Source organism: Tachysurus vachellii, chromosome 5 (assembly GCF_030014155.1).
Source record: "Tachysurus vachellii isolate PV-2020 chromosome 5, HZAU_Pvac_v1, whole genome shotgun sequence".
NCBI classification, from domain to species: domain Eukaryota; kingdom Metazoa; phylum Chordata; class Actinopteri; order Siluriformes; family Bagridae; genus Tachysurus; species Tachysurus vachellii.
This window is the reverse complement of record NC_083464.1, coordinates 5075137-5097879: the sequence shown is the minus strand read 5'-3', so window position 1 is coordinate 5097879 and position 22743 is coordinate 5075137. Positions and strand designations below refer to the sequence as shown.

The window sequence follows — 22743 nt, the reverse complement described above, 5'->3', positions numbered from 1 at the left end:
GCATGTTCGCCTCACACCTCCAGGGTTGGGGGTTCGATTCCCACCTCCGCCTTGTGTGTGTGGAGTTTGCATGTTCTCCCCGTGCCTCGGGGGTTTCCTCCGGGTACTCCGGTTTCCTCCCCCGGTCCAAAGACATGCATGGTAGGTTGATTGGCATCTCTGGAAAATTGTGCGTAGTGTGTGATTGTGTGAGTGAATGAGAGTGTGTGTGTGACCTGTGATGGGTTGGCACTCCGTCCAGGGTGTATCCTGCCTTGATGCCCGATGACGCCTGAGATAGGCACAGGCTCCCCGTGACCCGAGGTAGTTCGGATAAGCGGTAGAAGATGAGTGAGAGTGAGTGAGTGAGTTTAAATCACCTTGTTGTCTTTATTTCAATTACATGAGACTGCCAAATATTATTTAAAATGTCAGTGACCTGTCTATCAATGAATAATAACCCAAATAACCCATGTCACTGAATTAGAAAAAAAGTAATGGCACCCTGTAAAGGAGGAAGGTTTAGAATGTCTGTTATCTGATTTAAGATTTAGTTTGTGTATTTTTTAAAAAGAAAAAATCATTTTTAGTGGTTTTTCAGTTCTGAACTTTAGGTGTACACACAAGCACAAAGGAAATCAACAACCCAAAACATTTATACATTTTAGTTAGGTTTGATTCATGACAGCATTTACACAGAAATGTACTATAAATTACATCCAATGTTAGAACGGCAATTATATGAGAGAGAGTGTGTGTGTGTGTGTGTATAGGTCTGCACAAGGAATGGGAATTTTACAAAATATATGAGTCCAACATAAAAGAAAAAGAAAAAGTCCTCCCAGATTCACTGAACACTGGTGTTATGGTGGGGAACAAGCATCATTTCTAACAGATCAAGTTTACTTTCTTTTCCTGCCTTTCTTGTAGGTTGCTTTATTTGTTAAATATGGCAAAGAAGAGAGCTGGAATAAAGGATGGAGTAAAAGAATGAGCAGCTGGATGATAGTGGCAGTTCTCCCACAGTGCTGTCCCAGTCTAATCATACAATCATAGACACACACACACACACACACACACACACACACACATACACGGGATGATGTCCCACTGCATTAACTCCTCTGTCTCTCACCTCTCTCACCTCTCTCTCTCTCTCTCTCTCTCTCTCTCACAGACACACACAGAGGAAAGATAATGTTTGTTGCTTTGAAGTATCACTTAAATTAGGGGGTTTAACCCCGTCTGGTTCGGGTTGTGATTATTTATAAAGCTGGTGTAATTTTGTTGGAAAGTCTCAGTTTCAGCGTCATCACAAAGGCACATGGAATGGATTTCACATCACTCTCTATCTATTGTTGACCTGCAGCTGATAGGGTCACTGCACGACTAAAGAGATGCACATCATCCACCTGCCAACACACACACACACACACACACACACACACACACACACACACACGCACACCACTAATCTGTGTGATTATGATATTTACTTTGTATTGAAGGTGATGCTGTGGATCAAACCACACCATGAAGAAAGATTTGAAGGAGCATGACAGAAAAAAATAATACAAACAAATAAAGAAAGAAAGAAAGAAAGAAAGAAAGAAAGAAAGAAAGAAAGAAAAACTAAAGATACACTACATCCGTCTCTTTGGAAAGGATACACACTAAAGATATAAAAAAGTGTAGTTCTGACAAATCCAGTCGAGTAACAAGGAGACATTCAGTTTCGAACCCTTTACATAATGTGTAAACATTCATTGTATTACATAATTATTGGACTAAAATCCAAGTGAATGTTTTGAATTTATGGTATATCATGGTAGGTTGATTGGCATCTCTGGAAAAAATTGTCCGTAGTGTGTGATTGCGTGAGTTAATGAGAGTGTGTGTGTGTGTGTGCCCTGCGATGGGTTGGCACTCCGTCCAGGGTGTATCCTGCCTTGATGCCTGATGACGCCTGAGACACAGGCTCCCCGTGACCCGAGGTAGTTCGGATAAGCGGTAGAAGATGAGTGAGTGAGTGTTTCCTTTCTTATGACTCTTCCATGCAGATCATAAAACAGTGCACCATCACTCTTGTGTCAACTTTGCCTTTCTGCCCAGCATGAAGGAAAATCTATCTAAATTTTATTCTTCTTTCAGATCATGGTTAGACTTCCACGGTTCTTTATACGTTTCTTTATGACATTTTGTACAGTGTGGATTTCATACCCCTTTATAAACTTCCTCTAGAGCTGTGTTTCACTTTATTCCACACGCATCTTAACACTGAAAAATATCCTCAGATATACACTGTATTGCCAAAAGTTTTGGGACACCCCTCCAAATGATTAAATTCAGGTGTTTCAATTATGTCCGTGGCCACAGGTGTATGAAATCAAGCATCTAGGAATGTGACACACATAAACACACTCCGTAACCTTATGGAAAGTCTTCGCAGAAGAGTTGAATCTGTTATAGCTGCAAAGCCTCTGAACTCCAAATGAAACCCTACAGATTAAGAATGGGTTGTCATTAGAGTTCATTAAGTGTTAAGCTAAGTGTTAGGGTGTGTTTCATTTCTGTTCCTCCCTTCCTTATCCTTTCATATTTTATTTTATTCCTGTATCACATGCGAATGGAGGCACGGTGGCTTAGTGGTTAGCACGTTCGGCTCACACCTCCAGGGTTGGGGGTTCGATTCCCGCCTCCGCCTTGTGTGTGTGGAGTTTGCATGTTCTCCCCGTGCCTCGGGGGTTTCCTCCGGGTCCTCCGGTTTCCTCCCCTGGTCCAAAGACATGCATGGTAGGTTGATTGGCATCTCTGGAAAATTGTCCGTAGTGTGTGATTGTGTGAGTGAATGAGAGTGTGTGTGCCCTGCGATGGGTTGGCACTCCGTCCAGGGTGTGTCCTGCCTTGTTGCCCGATGACGCCTGAGATAGGCACAGGCTCCCCGTGACCCGAGGTAGTTCGGATAAGAGGTAGAAAATGAATGAATGAATGAATGTATACATGCCCGATAATAAGTTCTGTGTATTCATTAATGTACCAATCCGAATCTTAATCTAAGTTCTGAGTTAATGTGTTTGCTGTTTCAGATGTACACATCTAATGATTTAGAACCGACTGTCTGACAACGCCTGACGACTTGCGCCAATTAGCATCCACTTTGTGAAAGATGCGACGCACAGGGCACAGGCGAATTCCTGGATTCGTACACACGTGTATGTGTGTATGATGTTCATGTTGTGGTTTAATGGGGAGTGTTGAATTTCTGGACATGAGCAGCTCTTTTGGGAAATCATCCACAACACCGCTGTAATCTAGAACACACTGATTGGCGTTTACTTACCCTTTCCACAGCATCTTTACCTCGTCTCACAGCTGGAGAGCACCTATTTCACTGCTTTTATTTTCCATATAAAAAAAAAGAACGATATGAGAGTCATGATGGCCTGCTCTTAAACAATACGCTGAAAGAAAATGATAGAAACAAACGACGGACTCATTCAGATTGCACCACGCTTGCTCATCCACATCAATTCTAAGCGTGGGGCAAACAAATGAAGGGAATTTTAAAGAGAAGTGGAAAGCTCTTTCTTTCTCTCTCTTTCTTTCTCTCTCCCCTCGTGCTAAGATATATCTCCAGTCATAAAAGTTGCAAGCAGCAGCTCAGGTGGAAAAAATGTTTTTTGGGTGTAAAAAATGTATTCAATAAATAGCGAGGCCTGCATGGGGCCAGCCCAAGTGTGCATGAAACGGCAGTTTGAAGATTGGAATAATGGAACGAGAGATGAGATGGAGCATGAGTGTACATTAAGCAGTGGAGTTGCACAGCCGTGACAGCCAGCCCTCAGCTGGGAGTACAACTATTAACAATCTTCGCCATTCTTTCAATTTCAAATAACGGCCTGGATCGTCATCAGGACGCGTTCGTTTTTTTTTTTTTTTTTTTTCTCTTCTTTTTATTTTTTACCCTGGAACGTTTTTCACTTTGTGTTGGTGTGAATACGGTGTAGCTGTAAAGTTCTCCGATGGCACCATGCTGCTCAGGGTTATTCAGAGGGTCATGTATCGTGGGTTCTCTTACTGTCTACTCAAGCATGCACTGTTGTCACAGGCAACGTAATAAGTCGAGACCTGTGAGATATTATCCGACCATCAGCGACAATCAGGCTTTCAATTACGCCTGTGGAATCGTTCTGGTCTACAGAGATTTACAGAAAGAGCTTCTTGCAGCATGAAACTAAACCTTCTCCATCAAACGTCAACAAAACAATGAGAACGATTTGATTTTTCTCACATTATAGGTGATTATACATACAAGAAATCTACAGTGTCGAGTGTAATGTAGCAGTAAGACAGAAATGCTCATGTGACTACTGTCTAATTATCGCTCTGATGTCTTCTGATTCTGAAGAGCTGAGTAACGTGTAGCTAGTTGACTAGAAAGTAGCGACGTTGCTTTTGAAGCCTTGTAGCTACGTCTTTGTAGTTTTTGATTCTAATAGGAAGTTGCCAGGGGGGGCACGGTGGCTTAGTGGTTAGCATCACACCTCCAGGGTTGGGGGTTCGATTCCTGCCTCCGCCTTGTGTGTGTGGAGTTTGCATGTTCTCTCCGTGCCTCAGAGGTTTCCTCTGGGTACTCCGGTTTCCTCCCCCAGTCCAAAGACATGCATGGTAGGTTGATTGGCATCTCTGGAAAATTGTCCATAGTGTGTGATTGTGTGAGTGAATGAGAGTGTGTGTGTGTGCCCTGCGATGGGTTGGCACTCCGTCCAGGGTGTATCCTGCCTTAATGCCTGATGACGCCTGAGATAGGCACAGGCTCCCCGTGACCCGAGGTAGTTCGGATGAGCGGTAGAAAATGAGTGAGAGAGTGAAGAAGTTGCCACTTTATTTCTTAATCCTAAATTAATCTATTGACATTGTGTCTGTAAAGTAATAAATTAAAGATATGTGACTTTAACAAGTGAACTGAAATTTTAGCTTTGTCATATCGCATTTTGCTAAAGAAAATAAATAATTATTTATTAATTTTACATTTGTAAAAAATTTCTACTTCATTTATTTTGAAATATTGTTTTAAGCAGATAGAATATTATCAAAAATTTTGATCATCTTAAGTTTGAAATTGTCTTATTCTATTGGCAGAAAATTACGTACAATATGTCAAGCTTACCTATCACTAGAACAAAACAATTTAATATCAGGAAATGTATAGAAATGTGATCTATATATATATATATATATATATATATATATATATATATATATATATATATATATATATATATATATAGAAATCTTCTCATAATGAGAATATTAAGGCAATAATATCAATCTTATTTTTAAGATATTTACGGTACATTTAATTTAAGGTAGATTATTGACTAAAGGATGAGAACACGCTAGCTACAAAACTCTCCCCATTGACCTTCCATCAACTGACCAGTCATATTGAGCATCAGTGAGCAGAAATGGGTTTGATATCAGCATTTACTTTAAAGATACAAACATTTGTATGGAACAAAAACGAACCGTTTTGGTTTTTGGAACTTTTCTCTAAATACATTTCCCCTACTTCCATATGAACTTCATATTAACCACCCATGTGGAGTGGGACATAACAAAGACATTTAGTGTTAAAGATGGACACAACAAAACAGACACAAATTGCATTTTCGGTATAGAGTAAACAAGTAAATAATGCTTGAATTTTCTTTAAAAGTGTAATTTTTTTATTCAAGAAAGAGCATGCATCATGGATCCCGTCATAGCATGATGCTGAAAAGCGTGTTACTGTACATGTACTGTTTTGTTTTTACTTCCTGGTTCTGTCCTTGCTCCAGTTTTGTCCTTTGGTGTCATTGGATTGTGTCCAGCTGTTATGTTAGATTATTACTTCTTTCTAACCCAGGCTGTAAATTTATGCAGCCAATCAGCTGCGTAAATGTTAGGGCCCGTATACTGTACATAAATACTCCAATAATGACCTCAAAGAGCTCCTAATTTAGCCTAAAGATTTTTAACTAGGAATCTTATCTTAAGAGAGATTTAGGACCAATCACAGAGCAACTCAGAGCAAGGAAAATACAAAAGATTTGTGTCTTAGAGAGGAGGCGGGGCTTAACCTGTTACCAGGTATGACGCGTTATTTTTAAACTGTGATTAATATAGAAGACTTTATTTTGTCACATATACATTATAGAGCAGTGAAATTCTTTTCATATCCCATTTTTGGAGGTTGCAGTCAGAGCACAGGGTCAGCCATGATACAGTGCTCCTGGAGCAGAGAGGGTTAAGGGCCTTGGTCAAGGGCCCAACAGTGGCAGCTTGGCAGTCCTGGGGCTTGCACTTATTTCTAGGTATTTCAGAACAGCGTAACAGATATTGCGTCATAGTGTAGGCGTGGCCTATTTGATAATCTAACCCTAACCGTAGTTTTTGTTTGTTTATTTGTTTTCGAAAATAGCTTAACTGTAAGATAATAGATATAAAATATAAAATCTACCTGTATGACTGTTTTGTCCTTCATTATCCATCGTAGGTATGTTCTTTTTTTTTTGGAAGAGGGTGTTCTTCCAAGACCTCCAGAAACACGCCCACTAACGAAACCCCTGGAATTTAGTGAATGCCGGGCTTGATCCATGATCCTCCAGGCCACAACCCAGAGCCTTAACCACTTGAACCACCACAGAAAAAAAATGAGCACTTTTAAATAAGATTTATTATAAGTCTTGACTTTGGAATGATTTAAAGATAGATAGATAGATAGATAGATAGATAGATAGATAGATAGATAGATAGATAGATAGATAGATAGATAGATATCATAATGTAATGATTACTTACTACATTACATTTCTGCACTGTGTCAGAGTATCTCTAATATGATCTTATTAACTCACTATCATTATTAAATATTATATACAACACATTTCTTTTCCCTCTTCACCTTTAGGCCATTTTCCCCTCTGATAATGAAACTCTTAATCCTCTTAAAAGTCCTCCTCACGACTCCTAACACTTTGACCTTATGAGCCCTTTTAATAGTTAAGATGCTTTATGAATAAATGTTATCTTTACTAGAAGCTTCTCTTTCATTTTAAGGGGAAACTCCCACATTTCTAAGAATTTTCTTAGAATTATGTCACTAATAGAAACTCTTTACACTAAGAATTGTCATGAACACGGGTCCAGGTATTTAAACAGAAGGACACGTGCAATACATCTCTTTTAATTTGAGCTCCATTTATTAAAGCCCACATTGCAGAAACATCCAGATGACACGTCTGTATAAAAGAGATAGTAACAAATACAAATAAAGTCGATTTGTTTCTAAAATGTCTTTGCAGAGAAATGTGATGTTACTAGTTTGTCTAGTAATGGGACTTACTCACTCACTCTCACTCATTTTCTACCGCTTATCCGAACTACCTCAGGTCACGGGGAGCCTGTGCCTATCTCAGGCGTCATTGGGCATCAAGGCAGGATACACCCTGGACGGAGTGCCAACCCATCGCAGGGCACACACACACACACACTCTCATTCACTCACGCAATCACACACTAGGGACAATTTTTCCAGAGATGCCAATCAACCTACCATGCATGTCTTTGGACCAGGGGAGGAAACCGGAGTACCCGGAGGAAACCCCCGAGGCACGGGGAGAACATGCAAACTCCACACACACAAGGTGGAGGCGGGAATCGAACCCCCAACCCTGGAGGTGTGAGGCGAACGTGCTAACGACTAAGCCACCGTGCCCTCCCATACTATAAGCTTCTAATATAATGGATGAATATGGTTTAATAATAATGCAGCGCTATTTAGTGGTAGTTGTATTTTTAGCCCTCAGATTCAAAATCATGACCTTTCACCACTGCTTCTGGAAAATACTATAAATAGCTGCGTCCAAAAACAACGTACTACATGCTTTGCACTTACAGTGTGCACTATCGTATCTAGTGTATGAATTTAGGTAACGGTCGTATGGTCTCAGGTGGAGAAGTAATATATTTTACTACCTTGGAAGTGAGGGATGCTTAGTTGTAGAACCTCAGATTGGAAGGTTGTGAGTTTGAATCCCAGGTCCAGCAAGCTGCAACTGCCTGGCCACTGAGCAAGGCCGTAAATCCGCAGTATGAATTCAATACGTTTTTCGCTTTTCCCTGATTCATTCGAATCCAAAAAATACAGTATGTCTTACTTACCATGCACATGAGTCACAAATAAACAAACAAACAAACCAAACAATAAACGTGTATTAGACGTAGATCGTAATGTCCGACTTCCAACTAGGAAAAACTGAAGTACAGACATACAAAACTCGGAATTCCTATTTGGAAACTCAGAACATCTCTTCAGCTCCCCAGCAATGAACGCAGTAACACTTGGTGTTGGACTATGAACCAGAAGGTTGTGAGTTTGAATCCCAGGTATAGCAAGCTACCATTGCTGGTCCCCTAAGTGAGGCCCTTAACCCTCAGTTGTATGGAATGTGTTAAAAATGTAGATTGCTCTAGATAAGGATGTACTGTATGTGCCAAATGCTGGAAATGTAAATGCAAAATGTTTCCTAGTCGATGTCAAATGTGATGCTGCAAGAATTGAAGAATACACTGAAATGTTAAAAAATAAACCACACAATGTGCATGGGCTTATTCAAAAGACAGATTGAGATTTTTTTTCTTAGCCAGCATCAATGCCAGGTAGCCCTGCCCCACTCCACTACATAAGCAAAGCAATGAGTTTTGAGTGCATGAAGTGTCCAAATCGTCACACTCTGTTTTATCGGTTAAATAATCACAGCATCCAGGATCTTAAAGTGCACTTCTTGTTGTCACTGTGAACACACAACTCACACTATTTATACTACCTGCACAATGGCATAGAATAGTATATAAATATGCGATTTGGGATGCACAGAAGTGCTGGAAGATGATAGACGATCTATAGTTCTACATTTGGCTATTGCTTGATATCTTGTTGCTCAAAATTCCTCTCCTGCTTGCTGGTGGAGGAGGAGAGTGAATTCACAGCTGAATAAACCTTTATCTGAGCACTATAGCTATGGAATAACTTCATTCCCTCCTTTATAGCAGGGAACAGACACTTAAGATGAAGTTAAAAATAAAGACACAACAGTTACATGTACTTTTTTTGACAAATGGGATACTTTCCGCTCCGAGAATCAGAGCGCAAACTATTCAGTTTGACGGCATCTGCTCTGCTTCAATAATTCACGCCTCCGTGTGTCATTTGCGTGTTTTATAAGTAAATTGTGTATTCTTTTGGAACATGCGACAACGTTTTGTTTTGCAGCTGCTGGTGGATGTTCACTTTATCTTTCATAAACAAGCTGAACGCAGATGCTGCCGTAATGTGATTTTCCTCAGCCTATTAACCCTTTGTAAAGCTCTCTTCCAGTTATGCTTTTGTTTGCTTCAGCACGTGTCTTCACGAGAAGAAGAATCAAGAGTAGAGACACAAAAAAACAAAACACACACACACACACAAGCACTATTCAACATTACCCTCATTTTCTCATCAAGTCGATCCGCCTGCACTGTTCACTGCATTGCTATGGCCTCGTCCTTCGCCACTATCAGCAATACCTCAGGAGCGGGTTTCAGCTATATGAGCTGCTCTAGGCTAATGCTCTCAATTAGACCCATTCTCTTTCTATGTTAATACCTTATCATTTGGGGTGTTGTTAAAAAAAAAAAAAAAAAAAAAAAAAAAAAACCCAAAGTTGGCATTACAAAAGACAGACGGCTCGCTCTCCATCTACACATTACACGGCTCCATCATTTACGGCATTCGCATTGGCCCGATGACTGATTATGATTACCTTTTCTTGCAAATATCCAGCTCATTACGGCTGGCGCGCTGGCACTGGGAGCGTGTAGCCCATCTCTCTGGGAGAGGTGGAGAGAAGCGAGAGAGAGAAAGAGAAAGAGGAGAGGTGGAGAGGTGGGCTTGTGCATTTGGCTATTAAACACAATGAACGGCGTCCTTTGTTATTAACATCTGTTCATCAGGGAGTGTGCGCGGATAATCACCCCTCACACCTTCTGTTTCTGCACTCCGACTCATGCAATCAAGGCCATCATTTGGCAGCTGGCAGAGGCCACTAATGCCTCACTTTCTTTCCCTCTACAGTACCCCCCCATACACACACACACACACACACACACACACACACACACACATCATCCCTCTTTCCCTCTCTCTCTGCTTCAGCTGTCATATCTCACAGTTCTCTCAGTCTCTGCACACATCCAGACGTCAGGTGCGGGTGCGATCCATAGAAACACGTGAGATTCTGTGCCATCGTAGAAAACTCTGATGTTTCCCTTTTTCGTTTTTCCCTCTGATTCTTTACATATAAATACGTCTTGTTATTTAGCCTGTAGAACCCAACCAGCAGAATACACTGTATTAGGTGTATCTCGTAATTTCCTCCTTCCGACTATGAAAAACAGAAAAACACACGTACTCAACTCGGAATTCCTATTTGTAAAATTCCAATTTGGACATCTCTACAACTCCTCAGCAATGAACACAGTAGCGCATCTTTACCTTTAAATGAGTTAGTGTGTGTATACTTGAATTCTAGAATAAATGAATGAACAAACAAACAAACGCATACCTGGGGAACATGTAGCTTAGTGGTTAATTTGTTAAACTATGAACCTGAAGGTTGGGAGTTTGAATCCCAGGTTGAAAAAGCTGTCACTGTTGAGCCCCTAAGTGAGGCCTTTAACCATCAGTTGTATAAAGAGTCCTAAAAATGTAAGTTGCTCTAGATAAGGACTCCTTCCACCCCAGTAACAAACTGTTCAACCTTCTTCCATCCGGGAGGACATACAGAACCAGCAGGTTCAGGGCCAGATTTTCCCCCACAAATATAAACCAATTGAACTGTACACTACACTGCTAGGACCCTTGCCCCTTTTCCACCGAGGCAGTTTGAGTGCTGGTTTGGAGCCTAATTTAGAACCAGTTCTTTCTTTTTTGACAGCCAAAGCATCGGCTCTAAACCAGGAAAAGTGGTTCTTAAGTAGCACCAAAACGTTGCTGGTCTAGACTTAAGAACCGCTTGCGTCAGGGGCTGTGGGCGGAGCTACTGTTAGCGCATTTGATAATGTACCTTAAGTATACTAATGTTTAATACACTTTTACTTTACCGCAATATAATACATTATCAGCACACATGATAGTAAGTAGCTACATGCTAAGGCTAAGTTTTTACTGTGTTAATGATAAAATAACGTTATGTACTTTCTCGATTACAACCTCCATTTATACAGATTCACAAAGCCATGAGCATTAACAGTAAAGCAACATCCGCCATTGTTGATGTGTTTGTGTTTGCCGCTACTGCACTAAAGTTGTTGGGACACGTGACACGTATACAGTGACGTCAGACTCGGCTCTGTGACGGCTCTCTAACCGATGGAAAGGCAAACCGGTTATTAGAAGATTTGCAAGTGGAACCAACTTTGAAACAGCACCAGCGCTAGCTCTGAACCAGCACCCGATTCTTTTTGGTGGAAAAGGGGTACATTTGGCCAATTTGGACCTTATCCAGAGCAACTTTGATTTATACAGCTGAGCAATTGAGGGTTAAGGGCCTTGCTCATAAGCCCAGGACTGGCAGCTTGGTGGCCCTGGGATTTGAACTCACAACCTTCCAATCAGTAGTCCAACACCTTATCCAGTGAGCTTCCCTTCTTACCACTTCTGTTGCTATTCACCTGTACTATGCAATGACAATAAAGTTCTATATATATATATATATATAGGAAAGACTTCACTAATAAGTTATACCGCTAATAAAGACGTCAAACTCAGCTCATGTTGGTTTATGAGTGTGCCGTCACCGTGTTTGGAATAAAAAGGATCTTTTGATTTGTTATGTAAAGCTGTTCAGTCAGACAGCTCAAAGCTTCACGGAGATGCTCTTTATAGACCTGTTCCTGATCACAGTCTTCATCAGGAACAAATAAAAAATAACTATTCTGCAAAAGCACTGCCAGTTTTTATTCGAGTTTTATTGCGTTCCGTTTCAGCAAATTTTTTCTAAAGCGCATCTTCTTTTTTTATTTTATTATACTTAATATTTTTTCAGGATAGTCAGTAGACAGATAGATAGATAGATAGATAGATAGATAGATAGATAGATAGATAGATAGATAGATAGATAGATAGATAACACAGAGAGAGGGAGAGAAAGAGAGAGAGAGAGAGTCAATAGATAGATAGATAGATAGATAGATAGATAGATAGATAGATAGATAGATAGATAGATAGATAGATAGATAGATAGATAGATAAAAAGTAATAGATAGGTAGATAGATAGATAGATAGATAGATAGATAGATAGATAGATAGATAGATAGATAGATAACACAGAGAGAGGGAGAGAAAAAGAGAGAGAGAGTCAATAGATAGATAGATAGATAGATAGATAGATAGATAGATAGATAGATAGATAGATAGATAGACACACACAGACACACAGACACACACACAGACACAGACACACACACACACACACAGACACACACACACACACACACACACACACACACAGGACTTGGCTCTGTGTAGGTAACAAGCTGAGAGATCCAAATTCTTCCCCATGAATATCCAGTCCTGCTGAATCTGTAGCAGATGTTGTGTGTAACTACATAAACACATAAAATGGATGCAAACCCGACAGTCACAGGTTCTGATGAGCTGCCAGATGACATTCGGATCATTAGATCGGCTAAGTGTGTATTTTACATGTGTCTTTTTCCTTTTTTTTCACGTGCGGCTCCATCTCAGGCGGAAGCGGTCTCAGGAGGTGCCAATCAAGCCGTTGTGATTGAGTCATCATGGCTCAGTGTTATAGAGATGTGTGAGTTCCAGGCCCTCATACTGAATCAATCAGCACTCTCTGGAATGTTTTCCATCCTCTGTTCTGTTAGGGTGTGAATGTGTGTCTCTGATTCAGAGTATCGTCTCTATCAAAGTATTTAAACCCTGTTTTGCTTGTGTCTTGAGTAGCAGAATTTTCATATATCAACACGATGGGCATGTTTAATTTTTTTTATTTTACTCAGAAAAGAGGGTAAAAAAAGGATGGAAGAAGAGAAGAGAAGAGAAGAGAAGAGAAGAGAAGAGAAGAGAAGAGAAGAGAAGAGAAGAGAAGAGAAAAAGAGGTATCAGGAGATGGCAAAAAAGAGAAGAGAAGAGAAGAGAAGAGAAGAGAAGAGAAGAGAAGAGAAGAGAAGAGAAGAGAAGAGAAGAGAAGAGAAGAGAAGAAAGAGAAGAGAAGAGAACAGAAGAGAACAGAAGAGAAGAAAGAGAAGAGAAGAAAGAGAAGAGAAAAGAAGAGAAGAAAGAGAAGAGAAGAAAGAGAAGAAAGAAGAGAAGAAAGAGAAGAGAAGAGAAGAGAAGAGAAGAGAAGAGAAGAGAAGAGAAGAGAAGAGAAGAGAAGAGAAGTGAAGAAGAGAAGAGAAGAGAAGAAAGAAGAGAAGAAAAGAGAAAAGAAGAGAAGAGAAGAGAAGAGAAGAGAAGAGAAGAGAAGAGAAAAGAAGAGAAGAGAAGAGAAGAGAAGAGAAGAGAAGAGAGGAAAAGAGTGGAGAAGAGAAGAGAAGAGAAGAGAAGAGAAGAGAAGAGAAGAGAAGAGAAGAGAAGAGAAGAGAAGAGAAGAGAAGAGAAGAGAAGAGAAGAAAGAGAAGAGAAAAGAAGAGAAGAAAGAGAAGAGAAGAAAGAGAAGAAAGAAGAGAAGAAAGAGAAGAGAAGAGAAGAGAAGAGAAGAGAAGAGAAGAGAAGAGAAGAGAAGAGAAGAGAAGAGAAGAGAAGAGAAGAGAAAAAGAGTATAAGGAGATGAAAAAGAGAAGAGAAGAGAAGAGAAAAGAAGAGAAGAGAAGAGAAGAGAAGAGAAGAGAAGAGAAGAGAAGAGAAGAGAAAAATAGGTATCAGGAGATGGCAAAAAAAGAGAAGAGAAGAGAAGAGAAGAGAAGAGAAGAGAAGAGAAGAGAAGAGAAGAGAAAAAGAGGTATCAGGAGATGGCAAAAAAAGAGAAGAGAAGAGAAGAGAAGAGAAAAGAAGAGAAGAGAAGAGAAGAGAAGAGAAGAAATGAGAAGAGAAGAAAAGAGAAGAGAAGAGAAGAGAAGAGAAGAGAAGTGAAAAGAAGAGAAGAGAAGGGAAGAGAATAGAAAAAGAGGTATCAGGAGATGGCAAAAAAGAGAGAAGAGAAGAAATGAGAAGAGAAGAGAAGAAATGAGAAGTGAAGAGAAGTGAAGAGAAGAGAAGAGAAGAGAAGAGAAGAGAAGAGAAGAGAAGAGAAGAGAAGAGAAGAGAAGAGATATGAGGTCATTTTACACCTGCTCACTGGTGTTATTTTGTATATAACAGGTCCGAGGATGACAGGAAGAGTGTGTGTGTGTGTGTGTGTGTGTGTGTGTACAAATCTCAGCAGAGACCATATGTATGATGACTACAGTTTTTTACCATATGGCTGGTGTTGTGGTGAGTGCAGACTTGGAGTCGTGCCTGAAAGAGGCGGATGGAGGAAGTGTAACGTGTGCAGAACAGATTTGCTACAACAAATATTGAAGGATCAATATAATCATACATTGATAAACAACAACAACAACAAAAACTGATGTATTATTAAAATAGGTTAGTTGTGTTTTTTATTATTTTTTTTAAACTTTGTTCAGATGAAAACAAAACAAACAATCTACCAGAAAGCAGCAAGCTGACGGGTCCAAGCACTGTTAATAAACAGTCTTCAGATCTCGCCAAGTTCCGTACTAACGAGACCGCAAATGAACAAGCTGATTGGCTGATGGAGGGACTGCATTTATAAGTAACCTAGTCATCATTAGGAACAGACTGACACAATATACAATAGAAAGAGAATAGAACCAAATCAGTTCAGTCAGATGTACAGTTCATAAGATATTTAAACATAAAGATTTTGGACATACAGTACATAGTACTTAGTGTACAGTGTAAGTGCAGAGTGTGTAGTATGTGACTTGAGACACACTATTAGGTGTTTCAAATTCAGTTCAATTCAGTTTTGTTTGTATAGCGCTTTTAACAGTGGACATTGTCTCAGCTTTAAAGAACATTCATTCATCCATTCATTTTCCACCGCTTATCCGAACTACCTCAGGTCACAGGGAGCCTGTGCCTATCTCAGGCGTCATCGGGCATCAAGGCAGGATACACCCTGGACGGAGTGCCAACCCATCGCAGGGCACACACACACACACTCTCATTCACTCACACAATCACACACTACGGACAATTTTCCAGAGATGCCAATCAACCTACCATGCATGTCTTTGGACCGGGGGAGGAAACCGGAGTACCCGGAGGAAACCCCCGAGGCACGGGGAGAACATGCAAACTCCACACACACAAGGCGGAGGCGGGAATCGAATCCCCAACCCTGGAGGTGTGAGGCAAACGTGCTAACCACTAAGCCACCGTGCCCCCACTTTAAAGAACATAAGAAACATAATACAAAAAGTTTATTATACACAGTTTAATATTGTGCAAACATTCAATATTAATATAAGATTAAACTTATATTTAAATGTGTTTGCATTTATCCCCAATGAACAAGCCTGAGGTGACTGAGGTGATTGTGGTGAGGAAAAACACCCTTAGATGAGGAAGAGGAAGAAACCTTGAGAGGAACCAGACTCAAAAGTGAACCTCATCCACATTTGGGTGACACTGGAGGGTGTGATTATAAACTGTTATAAACACCAGAGAGTGTTATTATAAATAATGATACAGTCTGACAAAGTGTTTTGATGAGGAGGTTGTTGTCCTCAAAGACCACACGGAGATGGCATCTTCTCTTAGAATGTCTGAAATCCTCATGAAATGGAATCCAACTGAAGCTGGTACAAGCTCTAGATGCCTCATGCATTCTGCTGCAAACGTATCTTCCTGAAGAACGTTTACTAGAGAGTAACATAGTGTGAAATACACATGATCTATTTGTGATATGTGATTATCTATTCTGGTTCTAGCACCTAAAAACAAAACATGAAGAGCATCTTTTCTCACTCAGCAATTTCCAGCACCATTCAATTTCACATGAGAACTTCAGAGAAAATGCTTGATTCAAAGTCCCAGAAAGGAAAGGCAGAGACTTAGCTTGGTTAGTTAGCGCTATACAAAAAGACCCTGATATTAGCCTGAAAGATAACGTTTTGGAAGCTGATCTGTTTGTGTGGATCTGGACAGACTAAAGCACCCGCTCCACTATCTGCTATTTTAAGGCATTGTGGGTAATGTAGTAAACCGATTAGTTTATTTATTCATTCACTCATTTTCTACTATCTGAACTACCTCGGGTCACGGGGAGCCTGTGCCTATCTCAGGCGTCATCGGGCATCAAGGCAGGATACACCCTGGACGGAGTGCCAACCCATCGCAGGGCACAAACACACACTCTCATTCACTCACACAATCACACACTACGGACAATTTTTCCAGAGATGCCAATCAACCTACCATGCATGTCTTTGGACCGAGGGAGGAAACCGGAGTACCCGGAGGAAACCCCCGAGGCACGGGGAAAACATGCAAACTCCACACACACAAGGCGGAGGCGGGAATCGAACCCCCAAACCTGGAGGTGTGAGGCGAACGTGCTAACCACTAAGCCACCGTGCCCCAGAGTTTATTTATTTATTTATTTATTTATTTATTTATTTATTTATGATGTGTTTGAATTTAATTCTTGGATGCACATGCTCATTAGATATTTCCTTTAGGTTTGTAGATATATCTGAGATCTGAATGCATCGCTTAACGAAGCTCTGAATACAGCCACTTGCTAAACATTAGACTGATGTGCTCATAAAGTCAGAAGGTAATAGCTTTTGCTTTTCATTGGTTCATTATGGAAGCCTCTGGCACTGCTTGTACCGAGCAGGACTGAGCTGTAATGCTGGCCGCTTGTGCCAGATGCCATCCCCTGGCTCCACTGAGAGAGATGGATACACGCTTCCACTCCTCATTCCTGAAGTAATCAGTGGAGCAGACGTTCCTCAGAGACGCCACATCACGTTCGAGTCAGTTTGAGCAGCTAGAGGAGCTGGAGTGTACTCATGGTGTGGTTTTATGCTCTGGGTTTCTGGGAGTCACTCCAGCTCAGGCAAAGGCGGCCTCAGGAGGTCCAATCAAATCCGCTCTCATTGAGTCATCACGGCTTTGTAAATGTTTCAGCGAAGTCGCTCAGTTCCAAACACTCATGCTGGATTGATTATCGTATGCTTGAAATTTTTATTTCCTCCATTTCTGTGTGTGTGTGTGTGTGTGTGTGTGTAAGGACTGTGTGGATCAATGAGTGTTTTTGTGTTTGTGTAGAATTTTGAAATTCATACCCATTTAAAATGCTTTTGCATCTGTGGCGAATCTGTAAAACTAATTCTGGCACATGGTGTGTGTGTGTGTGTGTGTGTGTGTGTGTGTGTGTGTGTCTGTGTCTGTGTGTGTGTGTGTGAGAGAGAGAGATCATGAGTTTTTCTTTTTCCTCTCCATAACAGTATTTGACAAGCTAACATATCCATTCACTATTTGAATAAAACACTTCCTTTTTTTTTGCATAAATTATATTATTTGAGCAAAAATATAGATATATTAATATTAAAATATAATAAAAATATTTTAAAAAAGAATATGTACATTTTTATTATAGTTAATTAAAATGTCTAATGATAGTAATTATTTATTACATATAGTAATTATGTTTATTTTTTTGTTTACTTGCCTCCTTTTAACATATGCAGATACTAAGGAAAAGATTAAAAAAGCAAGTAGGTTTTTATTGTGTGTGTGTGTGTGTGTGTGTGTGTGTGTGTGTGTGTGGGTGTGCATGTGATCTTTGGTGTTCTTGTTTTACACACCTAATTGACCGCAGCCATCAGTGATGTAAGAGGTCTAATATAGATCAAGACTTGCACCAGCAATTACCCGTTACATGTGCAATAAAATCACTCTGAAATTGGCCCTATCACCCAAAACACCCCCACCCCCCAACCCACCTGCTCCACATACCCCTCCACTCCAGCTGCTCAATCTCTGATGCGCGATGGTGTGATCCAGGTTCGACTAATGAAACCATTTTGCAGGGTGGAAGCATCACATTTAATGAGCATTAAGGTCTTCAAGGTCATTTCTGCTTTTCCCGGGTTGTTCTGTGATTGTGTGTGTGTGTGTGTGTGTGTGTGTGTGTGTCTGACATATCCTAAAAAAAATAAAAATAAATACATAAACAGAGATTTCTATCTCTCTGTAGGTAATAAATTACATTGTACATTTTAATTTCATTAAATTTTATTAAAGATTCAAGTTCAAGATTAATATTAAACGTTTACATGTGTTTTAAATGTTTTTAAATGTTCCTAATGAACAAGACTGAGGTCAGGAAAAATTCCTTTAGATAGAAGAGGAAGAAACCTTAAGAGGAACCAGACTCAAAAGTGAACCTCATCCTCATTTAGGTGACACTGGAGGGTGTGATTATAAACTGTTATAAACACCAGAGAGTGTTATTATGAATAATGTCCTTTCTACAGTCAGATACAGTCTGACAATTGTGTATTGATGAGGAGGTTGTTGTCCTCAAACACCACACGGAGTTAGTAACTTCTCTTAGAATGTCTGAAATCGTCATGAAGCAGAATCTACCTGGAGCTGCTACATCTCTAGATGCCTCAGGATCCTCACAGGCTTGGTGTCTTCTCACTGAAGGTCTGAAATCTTTATAACACAGAACACAACTGGAGCCGGTACGATCTCTGGATGCCTTGTTATGGGTAGAAAAAGAGAAGCAGTGGAGAGGAATTAGTGTAGCTGCTGTTCATAATATTAACCAGCACTAGATGATAATGTGGATTTGATCACATCTACAGGAGCACACGGTTGTCTGGCTAAAGTGGAAGGTTTTTAATGTACATTTAAACTGGGAAAGTGTGTCTGAGCCCCGAACACTATCAGGAAGACTATTCCAGAGATTGGGAGCTAAATATGAAAACGCTCTACCACCTTTAGTAGACTTAGATATTCTGGGAACTACCAGAAGTCCTGAGTTTTGTGATCTCAGAGAGCGTGAAGGATTGTAACGTGTTAGAAGACTAGTTAGATACATGGGAGCTAAACCATTAAGAGCCTTGTGCGTACAGTAAGTAGCAGCAGTTTGTAATCAATTCTAAACTTAACATTTAGCCAGTGTAGAGATGATAAAATTGGGGTTATATGGTCATACTTTCTGGTCATAGTGAGAACTCAGCATCTGCATTTTGGACTAACTGTAGCCTGTTTATTAAAGATGCAGGACAACCACCTAGTAATGCATTACAATAGTCCAGTCTAGAGGTCATGAATGCATGAACTTAGCTTCTCAGGATCAGATACAGACAGGATGTTTCTCAGCTTGGCAATAATTAATGGTGCTTGCAAAGCAACATCATTACTATTGTGCCGGACAAAACTTCCACGCGTATCTTGTCCCGCAGCTTTTGTCCTAGACCCATGAATGAGGTGTCAAATCGACTGGCTCATTGAGGAGAGGTGTGCTTTGACTTTTATAGGCAATCCGAGTACCGGTACTTCCGGTACCAGGTCTCAAAGTGGCCTTTTTTCCCATAGACTCCCATTATAAACTTTGGAGGTTTATAACTCGGCCAGCTCCTTTAGGGTGATACTCTGAACAAACTTTTAAATTGGTGTACCGACTGGCCTTTCGGTTGTCCCGCAGCCCCGCCCCCAAAATATGCAAAATCAAAAAACTTTTTACAACATGGACATGTGACATATCAAAACACTCAGAACAATGAGGGGAACTTCCTCACGTGTATTTTGATGACGTCACGTGATGTCACGTGTAGCCCCGCCCCCAAAATAAGCAAAATCAAAAAGTTAGCACAACACGGACATGTCATATATTACACTCAGCACGATGAGGGGAACTTGCAAGCACCATTCACATTTTCTTCAGGAAATGTACATTCTAGTTTAACCATATATAGCTACATTTAATGAGTTTGTTCCTGTCTACAATTACGTTCGAGCAGAAATTAATGACCGTTAAAAAACTGTTATGCTATTGAGAAACCTAGAGTAGATACAAAGTACTTACAGTAGAGACTCCTTCCATGGATGACGCTCCAAAGTCACCTTACAGAAGACCTCACTAATTCAACGACTAGGTTCGTATGTTAAAGAACTTTCTTTGTGAAACCGCTGAAAATGAATCAACACCTTCTGACCCATCACTTTGGATAAACTGAACTTAAAGGAAAACTAGAATGATGTACTTATTTTTCGCCTCCGCTTTGATAGATTGATGCAGCAAACTGGAAAAACACTTCATGCTGTGTTTAGCGATTCTGAACGCAGCCCTCCGAGTGGATTTTTTTTCCACATGCTAGTACAATTTTCCATCTACATCTCAATGTTCTGGGGATTTTTAGCTGATGTTTCTATGCATTGTTTTAGGTGTAAAACTCATATCCATATCCTAATAGATAGCTATTCTTATTTTATTTTGTCTTGCCCCAGCGCTCATGTTTCCTTTCTCCCGTCTCCACGGCTGTAAATTTGATTGTTTAAGAGTCGTTCTTGTCTCACCTTAATTGACATCATTCCTTTCACATCTTGACCTAACTGTCCATGGCATCACTCATTACCCTGGTTCTCGTTCAGTTTTTCTCGCTCGTGCTCTGTATTTGTATTCAGCTCAGAGAGAGATAGAGGTAGTGTGTATGTGTGTGTGTGTGTGTGTGTGTGTGAGAGAGAGAGAGAGAGAGAGAGAGAGAGAGAGAGGGGAGATACACCTCAATTTTCAATCTTTCTTCCACTTCCCATCTTCTACTTAATGGACAGCACTCATCTCTCCGGTGCTCCATTTTCAGATTTTTTTTTTACAAATACACAACACACACTCACACACATACACACACACATACACACCACACACTACAACCAGATGGTCTGATTTGCCTGTAGTGCTGCTCAGACAGAGGTGTTAAACCGATGGCCTTATGTGCTTGTCTATGTATCAAGGGAAAGGATCATAAACACATAGACAACCAGACATATCTCACTCACACACACACACACACACACACACACACACACACACACACACACACACACACAGTAAGGCCATCTCTTTTCTCCTACACATACACACAGCCAAGCTCATGTGTAACCTGGGTAAATGCTTCAGACGATGAGGGAGAGATGGATAACAGGGAGCTGATAGATTTTCCTCAGGCGCCGTTGTGGCCGGTTACACACAGGGGGCCAGAGAGCATGTGTCCTAAAAGTGTGTGTCCTGTCCTGTGCTGCTCAGAGAACAGCGAGGGGCTAAACACATTCCACCTGAGCGAGTCGTCTGTGCTAAAAGAGCTATTAGAACAAAGCCAGTGGCGCAGGCTAACAGAGCAGATTCAGGACCGCGGGCAGGCTTCTTCTGGCTTGTACCTGCCGAGAGAGAGGATGTGTTTGTCGTGTGATTGTGTGTGTGTGTGAGTGTGTGTGGGAAGAGAGGGGGAGTCTAAGGGTTTGTGTGACCTACCAGAGTTGACCCCACTGCGGGAGACAGCATAACAGGAGGGCTTAGAGTCCACTACACACCATCAAAGGAAATGAAGGAAAATGAATACTCCAGCACATGAGCCGAACACATACACATCATGTTAAATGTTCACACCAACACACACACACACACACACACACAAGACTGAATGAACTGCCTGCATATATGTGTGTTTGTGTTCATGAGCAATGGTTTCCTTTCTCAGGGGCTCCAGCATGCTGTTTGGGTGAGACGAGATGGATGACACAGGAAGGAGGAAGAGGACACGCTGTCTGACTGCTAACACTAAACATGATGCTCTTCCCAAACCAAAAAAAAAAACGTCCTTTATAAAAGAAAACAGAAAGTCAGAAAGTTTGCATTCATTCAAATGCAAATATTCACCGATGTGTGTATTGATCATTTAAAGAAGGAGTCTCCAGAGTCAGCACTTTTTCCATCAAGTCTTTGGAGGAAGTAGTTTATGCCTTTTGGCTTCTCTGTAGCACTGTAATTTGAAGCCTATTAGGGAACGAAGAATTTATTCTTTGACACTCATTAACTTTAATAATTTATTCATAATAAGACGTGTTGATAATTAATAATTTTTTACTGGAATTACTGATGTATTATAAAAGGGATGAAACACTTTGCTTTGCTTTGATGTTATGAAAAAAGAATCCAGTTCTAGGTGATAACAGCACCATGATGCTTCACATAGAGGTACATAAAACAAACCAAGCAAAAAAAAAAAGACTTAAAAAAGGTTAAGGTTTACAAATTAAAGGTCCCTTTCGAATCCAGAAAAAACTCATATAATCGGGGAGAACGTGTGAAACTCCAGAATCTGTAACTCGAGCTCATGATCAAACCCAGAACCATTTGGTTGGTTGTTTAGGTTGATGCAACAGCTACAACTACAACATAAGCGTTAGATTTAATGTAAATCTGTCAGCTTCTACCTGTAGGTGTTTCTACAGATTTGATTTTGACCGTTTTGAACAATTGCAAAACTCACATTTTGTTGTCAGGTTCTTCCGAACACTAATCCACACCATGGCTACTTGGACCATTGGACAACGGAGCTTTCATTCAAATATCTACAACATTTCATTATACGCAACACCTTTATATCTCATTTATACAGTTGAGCAG

General features: G+C 40.4%; 1 pseudogene; it reads left to right on the top strand.

Moving 5' to 3' along the window:
* The window catches only part of LOC132845434 (trichohyalin-like), a 65111-nt pseudogene extending 48024 nt beyond the window's left edge, over positions 1–17087 (top strand).
* Positions 17088–22743: the final 5656 nt, after the last annotated feature.